Source organism: Ceratotherium simum, chromosome 29 (assembly GCF_057802395.1).
Source record: "Ceratotherium simum simum isolate JZ-2026a chromosome 29, ASM5780239v1, whole genome shotgun sequence".
Taxonomy (NCBI): Eukaryota; Metazoa; Chordata; class Mammalia; order Perissodactyla; family Rhinocerotidae; genus Ceratotherium; species Ceratotherium simum.
In genome coordinates, this window is record NC_141928.1 from 12534329 (window position 1) to 12552573 (window position 18245).

The following is an 18245-nucleotide window of genomic DNA, read 5'->3' on the forward strand; positions in this document are numbered from 1 at the left end:
CTAATGGGAACCAGCCCCCGATTTTAGTGAACTATTGGCAAAGAGGTGCTGTCTTTCAGGGGTTTCTACACAGCCTGGAGTTGCTGGGCCATCTTTTCTACCTCATGGGAAAACCTACCTAAGGATGAAGCCAACACAAAGGAAAGGGCAGCTTCTTGGTGATGTCATTCGAAGTCGTAAATCCCACCATACCTGGTTTCAGCCCTTGAGTTTTCCAATTATGTGAGCCCAGAAATCCCCTTTTTCTTGTTTAAGCCAATTTGATTTGAGCTTCTGTCGTGTAAAATGGAATGAATCCTGACAAATAGAGAATTTTAACAAAAAGTGGGGTATATTGTATAACAAGGGGAAATGTCATGGGATCCACTGCAGGAAGTATAACCAGAAATCACAGGAATGGAAAGGCTGCCTCTGACTCCATTTGTCAACCTCTCTCTCTCTTTTTCTGAGGCCACACAATCTCCCTTTTCTGCGTTTTCTCTGCATATCTGCTTTTATTTCCCCTCTGTAGACCAGTGTTTCTTCTGACTCATTGGCTCATCTAGAAAAGGTCCCAGGGAGGATTATCATCAGCCCAGGTTGGGTCATGTGACCACCCTGAACCATTCATTGTGATTGGTCGAACAGTGGGCCATTACGTACCTCTGGATCTGAGGATTGAGGTCAGGCCCACCTAAACCACTAGACTAAGAGGATGAAGAATGGTTTAAAAAAGAGTGTTGTTTTCAGAATAATGGGGAATGAATGCCAAACACCAACCTGCCTCCCACCCCCAAAAAACATCTCTAACATAGAGTTAAGTGAATTTCTGTTTTACAAACCAACCAAGCCCTGAATAAGCTGAGGGCCAGCCCCTTGCCCCAGAGGAGCAGCTCTGATGGAAACTTTCACCTGTGACGCTAGCTTCTGGAGAGGTGGTTTTGCTTGACTTTCTTTAATCTCTTTTCAAATCATACCACATACCAGAGGGGAACTGGTTCTGACTCTGGCCCCAGCATGAAGTCTCCTATGGCATCATTTGAGTTATAAGTGCCCCATTACACATAGAATCATTATGAGGAGGTGGGGGAGCTCCAAGGAGAGAAGCCAGCGAGTAAGGAAGAGATCGTGGAAGAGGTGGCCTCTGAGCTGGCCCTTCGAGGATGGGCAATAAGAACTTCTCAGGGCTAGAGTCAAGAAGACAAATAGTCACAAGTGTTGCCAAGGATTTGGAGAACTTGGAGCCTTCATACACCACTGGTGGGAATGTAAAATGGTGCAGGCACTTTGCAAAAGTCTGGCAGGTCCTCAAAAAGTTGAACATAGAGCTACTATATGACCCAGCAATTCCACTTCTAGCTATATACCCAAGAGAAATGAAAACATACATCCACACAAAAACTTCTACATGAATCTTCATAGCAGCATTATTCATAATTGCCAAAAGGTAGAAACAATCCAAATGTCCATCAACTGATGAATGCATTAATAAAATGTGGTATATCCATACAACGGAATGTTATTCCACCATAAAAGGGAATAAAGTACTGATACATTCTACAACATGGATGAACCTTAAAAATCTTCTTAAGTGAAAGAAGCCAGTCACAAAAGACCATATATTGTATGATTCCATTATATTAAATGTCCAGAATAGGCAAATATATAGAGACAGAAGGTAGACTAGAGGTTGCCTACAGCTAGGGAGTTTGGGGGAAAATAAAGAGTGGCTTGTAGTGGTGGTTGCATGATTGTGAATACACTAAAAACATTGAATTGTGTATTTTAAATGAGTGAATTATATGGTATGTGAATTATATCTCACCACAGCTATTACCAAAAGAGAAAAGAAAAAAATATATATCAGGAGGCAGGAGAAGAGAGGCCTAAGCTGTGCATCAGACTGGGATCTCTGGGATGCCAGGCCCAACAGTCTGATAAGCTGGCCCTCTCCCCACCCCTCATCCCTTGGATTCCAAAACAAGTGAAGGGAATTTTGGGCCAGAGAGTCCTGCCCTGGGGCATAAAGGAAAATGCTCAAATGGAGAAGAGGAGAGAGGAAAGGCTGTCTCCGAGGCCCCGAGGTGGGCAGGAAGCACCACATGGTAGCAGAGAGTCAGGGTGACTGGACGCCAGCCTGGGTCACTGGCCCAAGCGTTGGGAGAGATCTGGTGGCACAGCACAGCACTCTGCCGTGTGCCAGCTTCCTTGGTGTGAAGGACCCATAGTTGGCACCATTAGTGGTGTCTGCTTGGCTCTTGATGACTCCTCTTCCCCATTGCCCACTCTCTGTCTACAGAGGTAGGCTCCTGGTAGCCATGTTTGTACAACACGGCCCTTGGCTGTAGCTGATTGTCCAGGTACGGACCTCTGACGCAAGCTGAGACAGCCATGGTCCCTTCTCCGGAATTAGGGATCTTGACAGAGGAAGAGGCCTTCTCTTCATGGAATATGTAGAATAGGGGTTTGTAGACAGCCACACTCCCCTCCCCTCAACTCCCTGTAGGCAGAGCTGAAAAGAAGCGGAAGCTGGTTCCCCAGCCCGTTGAATGTTGCCAGTTCCCAGTGGAAGTATCTCTAAAGTGAAAGCACCTGGAAACCCTTGGGGAGCCTAGAGTAGATCTGTGAGCCTCGTGGGGAGAGCGCTGAGCAGCCAGAGCAACAGCGGTGAAGCAGGGAAGGAGGATTCTAGGTGAAGCGGCACTAAGGGAAGGAGGCGGAGGGAGGCTGGGTGTTCCAGCAACCTCCCTGGAGAGGGTTTGGGAATCAAAGACTACTGCCATTGATAACCACTGCCTTCGGCCAACAAGTTCCAAGGAAGCAAAACTTCCATGAATAGTGACATAATGGCCTTGTTAATGTTATCAATAATTAATATTTTGTGCCAGCACAGCCCAATATGCTTTTCAAAGCACATCCACCGTCACAATTTCATTTGCCCCTTCTCCATCTATGCTGGAGGAAGACATCTTAGGCTCTGAGAGCTGCCATGCCAGGAGCCCCTTCTAGAATAAAGCTACTGTGTGACCCACCCCCCTCACACTGAATTAAGGTGTGCACCTGACACAAAGGCAGGTACCCCGTGGGTTGGCTAGCAGCCTTGGAGGCACATGGCAGGAGAGTGGTTACAGCAAGGATAACAGTGACCCACTGAGCCAACACTGCCTCTCTCTCGGGATTTGAGAGTGAGCCTCTAGAGAGAGGCAGGCTCTGTTTTTGCAAGGGCAGAAGCCAAGAGACACAGAGAGAAGGCAGTAAGCAGAAGCCAAGTATAAATAAGAAGTGGCAGCAGCAGCCAGGAGGTGGGAGGAAGGTATAAGAGAGACGTTAGTAGGCAGGGGAAGGAGGGAGGGCTGAGACGAAGAAGCCAATGGAGGGGCCCCAGAGCAGAGAACATCTATGGCAGATGGCACCCCATAGCCTGGACACTAGAACAGCACTGGACCCTGAAGGGTGTTCCTGACCCTGAACACCATTCCTGTCTCCACAGAATGTAGTCAGGAGGCTTAGATTCCTTTCTTCCTAATTCTCACGGGTATCCTCAATAGGAACCCTCAACAGGAGCCACCTGAGTCATCTCTATTCCTTAATGCAACCACAGACCCCCCATTTAATCCCTGGGCCAGCAGGAGGGGGCAACTCCTGGCCAATGTCAGCACATCTCAGCAGGGTCCATCCTCTTGTCTGCCCCTGAACTCTCTCTTCCCCAGAGGGGTTCCTGTCAGGCTCAGGCTACAGGAAGGACCCTGCTGTGATGTGGTGACATCAGTCAGAATGTCACCTGCCTTCAGCCTGGACAGTTCAGGGATATGTCTCATGAGAGGTGACCAATGTCTCGGTTAGTACCTGACCAAACTAAGTCAAGGCACAATGAAGGCATCCTTCCTTTCCTCCTTCCTTCCCTGTTTCCTTCCTTGCTTCCCTCCCTTCCTCCCTCTCTCTCTGCTTCCCTCCCTTCCTTCTTATCTTCTTTCCTTCCTACCTTTCTTCCTTCCTTCCTCCCTCCCATTTTCCTCCCTCCTTCCCATTCTCCCTCGTCCTCTCCCTCCCTCCTTTCCTTTCTTTCCTCAAGCAAACTTGACTCTCAAATGCCTTGCTTGCTGACTTAAGCACTCAGCAGAGTCTGGCTGGCATCTCTGTCCCAATTATAAATTCAATCTGATTGGCCCAGTTTGTGTCAGGTGACCACCTCTGGCCCAATCAGCTATGGCCAAGGGAACAGGGTCATGTAGTATTAATATGGCTGCTGCAGCTCAACCCTGGTGCTGCAGCTTCTCAGAGGAAAAGGGAAGGTGACATAGACTAAGACCTAAAATGTGTGCACTAAGCAGAGAGAAATAAAATCAGGGGACAGGAATTCACCTTTTTTTAAGTTGACATAATGTTGAGTGCTCTAGAAACACTACATATGTTTTATTTATTTCAATCCTCATAGCAACTCTGTGAGATAAGCATTAATAACCTTATTTTGCAAATGAGGGGAATTAGACTTGGGAAGTTAAGGCACTTGCCCAAGACATTGCGTCTAGTGAGGGGTGCAGCTGGATGAGAATCCAGGGTCATCTAACTCCAGGAATCATGTTCTTCCCTCTACCACACTGCCTGGGATGAACTTCAAACGGTGTCTGCCCTTGTTTTGCTGAAGTCCCAAGACTCCACCAACTCAGCGTCATCAAAGGGCCTTTGAAGCTGTCTAGCTCACATTCATCAATATATAGATGAGGAAGTGGAGTCCAGAGAGAGTTAGTGACTAGTGCATGGCTGCACAGGAATTCAAAGGCAGAAAGAGGACCAGCACCCAGGTCTCCTAAGTCCCAGGCTGGGGCTCTTCCCTGAACAGCACGCTGCCTTGTGGGTGTCCTGAGAGCCTGTTCCATGGCTTCTTTTCTCCTTGCAAGGCTAATAGGTGAGGCTACTCCGTGTTGCTTCCTGTCCTGCCTCTCTGACTCTGCCTCCTCCTCTGGTTCCTCCTTCTCTGCTCATCCCCTAAGTGTAACATTGGTCTCTCTCATTGGAAGCCCCCTCACAGCAAGGGTAATGTGGCTCCACAAATGACCCCTTTGCTCTGCACTTGGGACTGTCTCTCCACATAGACTATAAACTTCCTGAGGGGAATACTGTGTCTTTTTTCTTTGACATTCCCTTCTCTAAGGGGCATACTGTGTCTTTCTTCTTTGACATTCCCTACATTCCTACCATGACCCAAACATCCAGAAAGTGTTCCATAAAGACTGAGATAAATGTTGGATAAGTTAATTGGATTATGCGTGCCTGTGTTGCCACTACATCCATCCATCCATCCACCATGCATCCAACTGTCCGTCCATCCATTTGTCCACTCATCTGTCCATCCATTCATCTATCTGTTCATCCATTCATCCATTCATCTTTCCATTAATCCGTCCATCCATTCATCTATCTACCAGTCATATATCAAGCCTTGGATCCAGACAGACTGAGCCTGGGAGGGGAGCTCTGGGGATGCTATGCTAATTCACGCCTCTGTGTCTTTATTCCTGTTGTTCCTCTGCCTGGAATCCCTTCTCATTTTCCGTCATTTGACATTTACTCATCTCCCAACCATGGCTATAGCACGGTATCCTCTGGAGAGCCTTTCCCAAAGCCCAGACTTGACAAAGAGACCTCTTCTGTGTCCCCAGACACCTTTTACACTTATCACATTTTTTAAAGCAACAGTGTTATTGAGATATAATTCATATATCACAAAATTCACCCCTCTGAAGTGTACAATTCACTGGTATATTCAGAGTTGTGCAACCATCACCATTATCTAATTTCAGAATATTTTCGTCACCCCTAAAGAAACCCTGTACCCATTAGCAGTCACTCATCGTTTCCCCTCAACAACTCCAGCCTCTGGAAATCATTAGTCTACTTTTTGTCTCTATATATTTGCCTATTCTGGAGATTTCATATAAATGGAATCATATAGATGCGTGGCCTTTTGTAACTTGTGTGACCAGCTTCTTTCACTTACAATAATGTTTTCAAGGTTCATCCATATTGCAGCATGTCTCACATCACTTACCACATTTCTCAAAAGGGTTATGAGAACCTGGAGCCCCATTTGGTAGTTTTGGCCCTTTTTGGTCCCAGGGTGAGCTGAATGAAAAAGAGACCCATATGGTTGCAGAGTCTTAGCACTTCTGTGGTTTAGATCCAAAGTGGTCATCCTAGAAAGATTATTAAAAACAGGACAAAAAGTAGAACTTCTCCATTCCAACTGCTCATAATCCCTCTTCCCCAAAATTCAGCCCCCTCCCCAAATTGTGACAATATCTAGTGACAGACAGCATCTATCAGCGTTCCACTATATCCTTGTCCTGAACTCGGAGCTGTTTATCCTGAGATTTGTCTTCCTATCTCAAAACATCAGAGTTTTTGGGATCTTGAGACACCCCACTCACAAATATGAAAGAACCCAGGCTTTATAGACATCTCTGTCTCTGACACAAATGCCATCCCCAGGGTCCTTCCCCCATGTCCATCACCAACAGATGAGGCAACGACCAAAATCACTTACATCCTGGATATCAACCAAGGGGAGAGAGGAGACAAAACTCTAAGACACAGAAATTGTAGGTTGTCCCTGAGCGGACTGTTTAATGAATAAGCTGATGCAGGAGTCCAGGAGAAAAGCAGGTGACAGATATTATTAACTAGAGTAGCTTTGACTTCAGGCCATGGGAACTCAGCACATCCTCCTTCTCCTAAGGGCCCCCTCAGCTTGAAGGATCTGTTTCCATGCCTGTCATCCTACCCAGACCCTGAGCTCCCCGTGGTAGGCAGAATAATGGTCTCCAAAGATATTAATGGAACACGTGAATATGTTAGGTTACATGGCAGAGGAGAATTAAGGTTGCAGATGGAATTAAATTTGTTAATCAAGTGACTCTAAAATAGAGAGATTATCCTGGATTATCTGAATGTGCCCAATGTAATCACAGAGAGTGTTATAACAGGATGAAGGAGACCAAAGAGAAGGTCAGGGTGATACAATGTGAGAAAGACTCCACTGGCCATTGCTGGCTTTGAAGATGGAGGAAGGGGCCGTGAGCCGAAGAGTACAGGCAGCCTCTGGAAGTTGGAGAAGGTGAGAAAATGGATTCTCCCCCAGAGCGTCCAGAAAGGATGCAACCCTGTTGACCTCTTCATTTTAGCCTAGTAAGATCCTTGGGGACTTCTGACATTCAGGACTGTAATATAATAAATTTGTGTTAACTTGTTATAGCAGCAATAGGAAACTAATATAGATTTTGATACCTGGGAGTGGAGTGCAAGACTGCACCTAATTCATCTCAGAAGCACAGGGAGGCCCTATATACCAATTTAGCATTTAGATTCTGCCTCAGATAATCCAGGGTTTATATTCCAGTGTTTGCATGCTGTGTGTCCTTGAGCAAGTGACTTGTCCTCTCAACAGCAATTTCCTCATCAGTAAAATGGCAACGATAACAATACTTCCATCATGAGATTGTTGTAAAGGTTAACAGAGAGTGTTTGTGTAAGTGCTGAGCACAGTGCAGGCCCATGGTAAGGACTGGGTAATAAAGGTTAGCCAACATTACCATTATCAATATACATCATTAACTGTTGGATTAACCCAAATCAGAGCTAACCCCTCCCCGCCTTGTGGTATCTAAAGGGACAGGGGACTTGGGCTCAATGTGGGCTGGACTCGGTAGCCAAGAACATTGGTGCCTAACAGCTGAGGCTCCAGACAGCAGCCATATTCCTCACGCACTTGGCCTTACATAGTTCTACATGTTTGTCTAGTTTGAAGTGGGACAACCATCAATGGCACAAAGAGACAAGGATGTCTCAATGCACAGGAGGTAAGGGATGGAGCCAGGAGAAGGACCTGGGATGCTAGGTGGAAGACAATTAGAGGACTAGTGATTGAGATGGGCCAATATGTGAAGGATGTTTCTCCAGAGAAACAGAACCAATAAGATGTATTTATATCTATATATCTATAGATTTATGATAAGGAATTGGCTCATGTGATTATTGAGGCTGAGAAGTCCCAAGATCTGCAGTTGGCAAGCTAGAGACCCAGGAGAACCAGTGAATTAGGTTCCAGTCTGAGTCCAAAGGCCTGAGAACCAGGGGAGCCGATGGTGTGAGATCTAGTCTGAAGGCAGGAAAAAAACCTGTTGTCTCATCTCATGCAGCCAGGAAGCCCAAGTTCCCTCTTCCTCAGTCTTTTTATTCTACTCAGCTCTTTAATTGACTGGATGAGGGCCACCCACGTTATGGAGAGCAATCTGCTTTACTCAGTCTATTGATTCAAATGTTAATCTCATCCAAAAACACTCTCAAAGACACTCCCAGAATAATGTTTGACCAAATGTCTAAGCAACTTGTGGCCCAGTCAAGTGGACACATAAAATTAACCATCACAGGCAATAAGCAAGTAAATAATACACTTATAATATCTGTTTAGGGAGCAATAAGAAAGTGAGAAAAAAATGAAGCAAGGGACAGAATGAAAACAGTGGGGACAGAATGACAGGCACAGAGTGTCAAAAATAAATATTTTTTAAATGAATGGCTGAATCTCGCACTTCTATAAATGCTACTTTTTTCTTTATGTCCTGAATTACTTTGCCTCATGTTAGGTTTTACGGTAGTGAATGCTATTGTTGCTGGGAAGGAGTATTTTCTATTTTTTTAAAAGAATCAGCAGCTTGAAAGATACCATGTTCACACATTCTTCACAAATGTCACATTTGATATGGCCACTGGACACGCTTGACTTCTTTGTTTATGATCTCTGGCACTTTTCCTTTGAGGCCGCTCAGAATAGCTTCTGATCCTGCTCACTCACAGAAACAGTGAAATAGAATCTTCTACACTAACACCCGATCATAAGCAACTTTGCTTATGTAAGCTTCTCTGCCCTCAGTGAGTAACTGGATGGTTAGAGCAGAGCCCTATACAGATTTCAAATGCGGCTCTCTTCACAGAAATATCCCTGACTTGCGTACTATTCTTCTGGTAAAGTGCATTCGCTTTCAGAAACCTCGTCGCGATCAATAGAAGTTGTGTGCACACTACTGAAGGCCAAGTTTGGGCCATTTGCTCTCCACTAACCTTTTTATACCCCCTTAAATGTTTTTGGTCTATCCCTCGGTAATATTCAAATCAATGTTCTGACTTATTTATTCTTTAGGAGTCTCATTTATCTCCCTCAGCAACATACCACTTCTGTTTGATTGCTTTTGCTCAACTTCTGCAAGTTGAGCAAGTTGAGCCCACTGGGTAAAGCAGTGGGCTCAAATTTGTTGTGCAGGTGCCATGTCTGTCTGTGTGAATGAATTTGCATGAGCGTGAGTGTGTGTAGCCTAATATAGTTGAAAGACCTCTGAATTTGAAATCAAACAGATTTAGGTTAGAGGGACAGTTCTTCCACATTCTAGCTGGTAACTTGGGGCAATTCACTTTGTGGGGCCTCAGTTTCCATACCTGTAAAACAGAAATATAGGTATAGACCCAAGAGAAATGAAAACATATGTCCATACAAAAACTTGTACATGAATGTTTATAGGAGCATTTTTCATAATAGCAAATGAAACCCAAATATCCATCAACCAATGATTGGATAAATAAAATGTGATATATCCATACAATGGAATTCATACAATAGAATATTGTTCGCTCATAAAAAGGAATGAAGTACTAATCCATGCTACAACATGGATGAACCTTGAAAACATTATGCTAAGTGAAAGAAGCTAGTCACAAAAGACCATGTATATTAGTTTGCTAGGCTGCCATAAAAAAGTAGCACAGACTGGGTGGCTTAAATAACAGAAATCTATTGTCTCACAGTTCTGGAGGCTAGAAGTCCAAGATCAAGGTATCAGTAATGTTGCTTTCTTCTGAGAGCTGCGAGAGAGAATCTGTTCTATGACTCGCACCTAGCTTCTGGTGGTTTACTGGCAGTCTTTGGCGTTCCTCGGCTTGTAGAAGCATCGTCTCAATCTCTGCCTTCATCTTCTCAGAGTGTTCTCCCTGTGTCCAAATTCCCCCTTTTTATAAAGACACCAGTCATATTGGATTAGAGCCCTCCCTAATGACCTTCATCTTACTAATTACATCTGCAATGACCTTATTTCCAAATAAAGTCACGTTCAGAGGGACTGAGGGTTAAGACTTCAACATATAAACTTGGGGGGGGGACACAATTCAGTCCATAACACCACATATTGTGTGATTCTGTTTGTATGAAATGTCTAGAATAGGTAAATCCATAGAAACAGAAAGTAGATTAGTGGTTGCCAGGGGCCAGGGGAAAAAAGGAATTTGAAATGACTGCTAATGGGAACAGGGTTTATTTTCGAAAATGTTCTGAAATTAGATAGTGGTGATGGTTGCACAACTCTATGAATATACTAAAAACTAATGAATTGTACACTTTAAATGGGTGAAATGTGTGGTATGTGAATTATATCTCAGAAAGGCAGTTTTTTAAAAAATAAAAAGTGTAATGCCGGCCTCTCTTCTGCCACATGAGAGTTCTGCAGATCATGGGATATAATGGAAGTGAGTGTGTTTGGAAAACTCTGCAAAGACAAAAACCAATGGTAACCTTTGGCCTTTAATTTTTAAATATCTTTGGTATTTGTTTCGTGTATTCCACTCTAATTACATGGTGGATTCCTTATTAGTTCCAACCCTATCTAATATAATAAGGAGAATTCCAGCTCTCCTTAAAAGCTAACTTAAACAGTCACTGCAAGCTTACTCTTATGCTTAGAAAAACATCTTCCCTAAACCTGCCCTGTGCTTCCCACAAAACGTTCATCCTTTCTGAACGGATGTCTCTTTTACCTTTGAATTTATCTCAGTGCAATCTCCGGAAAGTACCTTCAAGACTTCACATTTTAAGAGACGAGGTTTTTTTCCTCTGCATCTACGCTTTTGCCCTTGTTGGATCACAGTTAGTTCTTTCCCCAGAGGCCAAATAAAGTTTCATGGAACAGTCGGGATTTCGGCAGCTAACAAAATCATTTCTTGTCCTCTGAGATGCCTCCGCGCATCTCTGCCCATCCCTAACCCCTAGAGGAGCTGCACAGAGCCTGAGCATCTCTTCAGGCACCACCCTGAGGGACCACTATGTTTGTGGCCAGTCCGTTCAGCCGCTCTGGACACAGGAGCAAAGGGCGTCCTCCTCTTACGACCTTGACTGGATGCCTCACGCCTGCTGCTGGCGAATTGTCTGAGTCACAGGTCTCTCGGGCAGCCTGTCTCCTGTGATGTGAAGGATCTCTGGGTATGAACTGCATATAGATCAGTCGATTGTAGGTAAGCAGGGCAGTTGTCGAATCCAACTTGGCAAAACCTAATTTACAATCCCTCCAATCCCTCTTCTCCTATCTAATCCCTCTTCTCCTATCTACCTGCTAGACTTTATGCTCTAGGGCCTGATCAAACTGGGGACCCATCCTAGCTCTCCAATTGCTTGCTGTGTGTCTCTGGCTGAGTTGCTTAACCTCTCTGGGTCTCAGTTTCTTCAACTTTGAAAGGGAGTACTGATCCTTTTCTGACGAGGATGGAATGAGAATTTTCTGGTACATACTGAGAGCCCGACTTAATGTTGGCTCTCGCTCCCCTACTCTCCCCCTAACCCTCAAGGAAAGCAAGGTCTGCTCCACAAGCTCCATCTTTACGGGACTGAGAACTAGGAGACAATGGAAAGACTGTTGCCCTCGGGGTCAGACACACAGAATTTGAAGTCCCAGCTCTGGTTGCGACCTTGGACAGACCCCTCTAAGCCATATCTTCCCGTGTCTCCGGGGTCGGGGCAAGGCGAGGAGCATACGAGATCATGGATAAGAAACAGCTTAGAAACCTGTAAGGGGCTGTGGCTGGGAGAGAGTCTGCTGTCACTACTGCCCTCTGGGTGATCATGTGGCCTGACACCTCTCACACCCCGACCCGGTTGCTCCTCACAGGACCCCACATCCAGCTCCTCTGAAACTTGCTTATCAAGCCCTGATCAGGTTTGCTGGCTCTCAGCTGGGCAGGCTCCAGGCCCCTCTCTGCAGACCCACTTCTCACCATCTTCCCAACAGACCTTTTCCCAGCCCAAGGCAGCTTCAAGGAGCCCTGGGCCAGCTGACGGTCTCCAGCCCTCGCCTGGCTTGTGGTGGAGCTCCTGAGGGACTGGGGACGGTCCTCTCCATCATTCCTCACTTGGACACCTAGAGCTATGGGGCCTTGGGCAAGTTCCACGAGTCTTCTGGATGCCTCCTCTGTAAGTTGGCGATGGTAATAGCACCTCCCTCGTAGGTGGCTGTGTAGATTAAATAAGTCCTCACAAGTAAAGAATTTAGATCTGAGTCTAGCACATAGTAAGCACTCAATAAATATTTGATATTATTGTTGCTTATTTATTCAATGATTCACTCACTGGACACCTTCTTTCTGCTGGGTGCTATGGACACAGACGAACCAGATGGAGACCCCATCCTTGCGGAGCTCCCAGTCCAGAGGGGCAGGGAGACGAGACCACAGGCTGTTACACAGTGATAAAAGAGGGTCGGGCCGTGGGAGCTATTGCACAGAGTGATAAGAGAGGGCGGGTGCTGGGGGAGCTGGTAGGAGAGAGGCGCTGACTCCTCTGGGGGCTGTCAGGAGAAGCCTCCCAGAGAAAGCCCATTTGGCTGTGCCACAAAGGAGGCATAGGAGTTCACCCACTGGTGGAGAAGAGGCCTGGAGGAGGGCAGTCCAGGGATGGGAACAGCACAAGCAAAGGCACAGAGGCTGGGAGAGTAGGGCCCACATTAGGAGATGAAGACTGACAAGCTTGGCAGCCCCCACGCTGCCCCACCCATCCCCACCCACTTGTCTGGATCCTGCCCGTAGGGTCCTGCTGCAAGCAGCTGTGACTCCAGGAGCAGGCCACAGGTGCCCAGGAGTAAACACCCGGGAACCGCCCTCAGCCAAGACGAATGGGAGATGGCAGGTAAATGCCCCAGCTTCCTTGCCCCTCGGAGAGGAACCACTCTAAGAGGTGTTTCATTCCACTTCCCAGAAGTCCCCAGAGGGATGGAGTCCTCATTGCTTGGAATGGTACCCACTCACAAAAGCACCTTATGTTGGTGCTCACCTCCCAAATGTGCCAGCTGAACCCCAATCCTTTTCTCAGAGCCTGCTTCCTGGGGAAGCCACCTAAGTCATCAAGCTACGTAAGAACTGACCAGACAGATTAATTGTCCAGAATCCTCTGTTATCTACCGTTCTGGCTGCTTGATTAGCTCTTCTGGCAGTTACCGAGCATTCGGTCCATAGCCAGCCCTGGGCTAGACACTGAGGGAGACTCAGAAGTGGAGAAAATAGTCCCTCAAGGAACCATTTGAGGAGGCAAGACGTACCTGTGAAAGAGAGAAAATATAAAAAACGCGAAAGACAGAGTTCATTTAGGGAAGAGCAAGAAGTTTGGTGCGTTAGATCCCAGGGTGATGTCACGGAGATGCAGGGGAATGAAAAGTGAAAGGACATGGAAGGGCCAGTGTGTGGACACGGAAGCCTGGAATGCCTCATCTGGAAGGTTCTCTAAACTACAGGCAGTGGGGAGGCATGGAAGGATTTTGAGAAGTGGAGTTGATGGGACAATCTCTGTGTTAGAAGGATCCCTAGGGCTCAAATGCAGGATGACAGGGAGGTCGTGAGGCTGGAGTCAGGGAGGCCCAGGAGGAGGCCGTTGGAGTCACGTGGGCTGGACCCAGCTGACTCCAGCTCAGTTCTGTCTCAGCCAGCCCCGGCTCCTCCGGGACCTCCCCTAAAACTCGGGAGGGCCATCTTTTCCCAAAAGTGTGGAAAGCTTCCTGCCTTCCCACCCTTCCTTTCAGACCTGTTTCCTGCTTGGCCTCCAAACCTATTCCCATTCCTCCCACCTTCTCCCATTATCTCGGACTTCAGAATGTTTGCTTTGGCTCCCACCGTCTCCCCTCTGCGCTCCTCTGCAGTTCGTGGTGGATACTCAGCAAAAACGCTCCTTCCTGCACGCCCGCCCAGACTCCTCGGGGCAGAGGTTGTCTTCTTTCTACTTTAAGTAAAGGAAATTGGAGCAACCTTGGCCTTGGAAGACAGACTTTGTCTTCTAACGACTAACGACTTTCCTCCAAAACCACAAATGCATTTTGTCTCAATTTGAGGTGGTTCTTGCCTCGCGTCTCAGCAACCTCAGGGTGAGTGTGAAGCGGCATCTGGCAGCCTTAACATTTCACAGCGGATGCTGTGCTTTTGTGAAAAGTCGATTTCTCTGCAAACCAGTCGAGGGCAAAGATAGCACAATTCTCCGTCCATTCAATAAATGTCTGCGAGCCAGGCCTCGAGCTGGGAGTCAGTGGGTAAGACATCTGCTCCCCAGTCCCCATGGCCTAGTAGGGGAGAGGGACAGTGAGACTGGTCACACGGAAAGGTCGTAAAAAGTACCGTGGGGTCTCAGAGGAGGCGCTTGCAGTCCATCTGGCACGCGCAGAGCACCGTAGCCGTGCAACCTCGGGAGGGTTATTAAACCTCTCTCTGCCTCAGTTTCCTCATCTGCAAAATAGAGACAATGAGACCTCTTCCCTTACAGGGTGGTTGTGAGGATTGAATAAGGTAATACACAGGAAGAGCTCAGCACAGAGCTTGTAGGAGTAAGCACCAAGTAAATGCTAGCTATCCTTTTTTTTTTTTAATTCTCATACCATAAAGTTGTCTCTTTTACAGTGTGCAATTCAGGGGTTTTTAGTATATTCACAAGGTTGTGCACCCATCACCACTATTTCCAGAATATTTTCATCACCCCAAAAGATGTGTACCCGTTAGCAGTCACTCTCCTCACCTTCCCCTGCTCTAGGCAAGCCTTAATCCACTGTCTGTCTCTATGGATTTGCTTATCTGGATATTTCGTATAAATGGAATCATACGATATGTGGCCTTTTATGCCTGGCTTTTTTCACTTAACATAATGTTTTCAAGGTTCATCCATATTGTAGCATGTAGCAGGACTTGATTCGTTTTTATGGCTGAATAATATTCTACCATTGTAAGGATATTTTGTTTGTTCATTCATCAGCTGATGGACATTTGGATTATTTCCACTTTTGGGCTATTAGGAGTAAGGCTGCTATGAACATTCATGTACAAGTTTTTGTGCGGGCTTACGTTTTCATTTCCTTGGGGTCTATACCTCAGAGTACAATGGCTGGGTCAGATGTAACTCTGTGATTAACTTTTTGAGGAACTGCCAGACAGTTTTCCAGAACGGCTGCATCAGCTACTCTTGACTCCAGTTCTCAAAACACTTTTCCCCACGCCATCACTCCACAGCCCCAGGGGGAGCTGTTACAGTGCCAGGAGGGAAAGCGATATGCCCAAAGTCCCAGAGAAAGCTAGTGGCAGAGCCAGGACCTGAGCCAAGAACTATGGGGCCCAGATTCACCATGCACCCAGGATCCCTCACCTGGATTTTTTGTTATGCCCCCAATGGATGAGAGGTGGCATGAGGCCTTGCCCCTGCTCATGGCAGCTCATGGTCTTGCAAGTGAATAGTGACAGCCTTAGCTTATCCGAGCTGCCCACCTCTGCCCCTCTCAGCAGACACAGCCCCGCATGGTCCTGAGCCCAAGCCCAAGGGGAGCAGTGGCAGGTATGATCCAGGGACGGCTGTGCTGTTCCGGACAGGTAGGTGGTGTTTCTGGGGTCGAGGGGAGCCCTGAGAAGCTTCCTTTCCCAGCTTTCACTTCTCCTGCCAGGTCCTGAGCCCAGCCTTGGATCTCTGCCTTCCTGGGGGGGACCGCAGCCCCATTCCTCACCCACACCAGACTCTGCCTCCTATTCATCCAGAGCTTCACGCAGGCCAGCGTCTGCCCACAGCCGAGCTCCCAGGCCCCTCTGATGCTCAGCTGAAATGACCTTGAACCGTGACTTAACCTTGCTGAAACTCAGTTTTCTCGTCTCTCACACCTACCCCATAGGGTGGCTGTAGGAGCAGCATAGGGTACCAGGTAAGCATCAAGTTGGCACTGAGACAAAGATTGGTTTGAGATGAGGCACCACCCCTTCCTTATAAGGTCTGGGACCTTTGGGGACTCATCTTACCGCTCTCAGCCTCTTTTTCATATTCTGGAGAATGGGAGTGCATGTAAAGAGCTGAGTAAAGACTCAGTACAGGGCGGCTATGGTTATGATTATTATGCAGATTAAAGGAGATTGGCTTGTAAAGCACCTTGCAGAGGGCCTAGCACATAGTAGGTGGTTAGTACATGAGAGCTATAGCTGTTATCATCCCCTGACTTTGTGCGGTTGATTGGTGAAGGGCTTGAGGACCCGAAGGAAGGTGGCCTTGATTGTTACCCAGAGCATCAATGCAACCAGAAGGTGTTCCAGAGTGCAGAGCAGTGGTCAGAACACGGCGAGCCCAGAGGGTGCTGCTGGGAGCTTCGAGACAAAGCCAAGGGATTTGTGAGCTGAGCATGAAGAACAGAGTGAGACCGGTCAAGTGGGAGAGACCCCCAGTGAGAGCCAGATGCAGGGGCTCTGAGGGCTGCTAGGCTTCTAGGCACCCAGATACCTGCGGTGTAGGCAGCCAGATCTATTTAAAAGACCAGAGACTGAGCAGCCACTTTGTAGATACCTTAAGCTTCTTGGGCTGATGAGCCATGTCCCAGCATTCTTTGGCAGCAAGTGTCACATGACAATTCTGTCCCAGAAGACTGCAGAGATCATGGCCAGCTTCCTGGAGGAGGTGGCCTTGCAGAAGGAGCAGGATTTGAGGGGAATGGAGAGGGCAGGGATCTGGGAGGGAGGAAGGCACAAAGACAGGACCACAAAAGTTGCTTCAAGGGGAAGAGCAAGGAGATGAATCTTCTTTAAAAAATTAATACAATTTTGTCTTATTTAGAGTGATACACTTTCATTATAAGACATTTTGCAGAGGGGAATTGTGAAAATACAATTAAGAAAAGGAGGTAATGAAAAAAATCTCTGGTAGTCTCACTCCACAGAGGTAACTGGTACTGACATCTTGGTGTGTTTTCTTCCACTTTTTTTCTATTCGTATATATTACATATGCTCTTTTTTCTTTCATTTTTTTAAAGCAAAAATGGATTCATGTAATGCACATTGTTTGTGACCTATTTTTTAAAATGCATCATGGGGCCGGCCCCGTGGCTTAGCGGTTAGGTGCGCGCACTCTGCTGCTGGCGGCCTGGGTTCGGATTCCGGGCGCGCACCGACGCACTGCTTGTCCGGCCATGCTGAGGCCACGTCCCACATACAGCAACTAGAAGGATGTGCAACTATGACATACAACTATCTACTGGGGCTTTGGGGGAAAAAAATAAATAAATAAAATTAAAAAAAATAAATAAAATGCATCATGAACTGTATTCCCTGTCATTCAATATTCTTCTTCACCACTATTTAATGACTTTACAGTATTCTCTCATACGAATGGAACATAATTATTTAGGTAATTTTCTATTCTTGGATATTTAAGTGGTTTCCAATTTTTCAATATCATAAGCATCTTCTAAATGAACATCCTTGTGGCTGAAACTCTGTGCACATCCTTAATTATGTCTTTGGGATAAATTTCTAAAAAAAGGAATTGCTAGGATAAAAAGATGTAGATTTTAAAGAATTTTAATATGTATTGTCAAATTGCTCCCCAGAAGGCTTGGGCCGATTTACTATTTCTAGTGTTTCCTCTGATGTTGGGTGTGATTTTTTTTCTTCGTGGATTTGATAAATTCAAGACCAGAACTCATGAATCCAAGTTTCCTGAGACGTAAAATGGAGGTGATAATAATGGTATCTATCATGGGTTTGTTGTGACAATCAAAACATACAGTGAGTGTGATACGCTTAAAAAGACACAATTTACATTGTTAGTGGTTATTCTAACTCGATTATCCCTGGAATAAGGAAGTCCTGTGAGTCAAGGTTGAAAAGATAATTGGAAGCTGGCTTTGTTTATCTTCCCTTTAACTACAAAATTAATATATGCTGGTAAAAACTGAAACAACCCACAGCTTTGATGGTAAAAAGTGAAGGTACTCCTTTATCTCCCAAACACTTCTCTCCCAGAGGTTCGGTGTGTATCCTGCTAGATCTTTTCTCATACCTTTACAAACTCTGTGAGTGTGTATACATCCATGTATATAATTTGTTGTTGTTGTTGTTTTGCAAAATGGAATCCGATACAGGATTTCACTGTCTTCTCATAACATACAGATCTACCTTA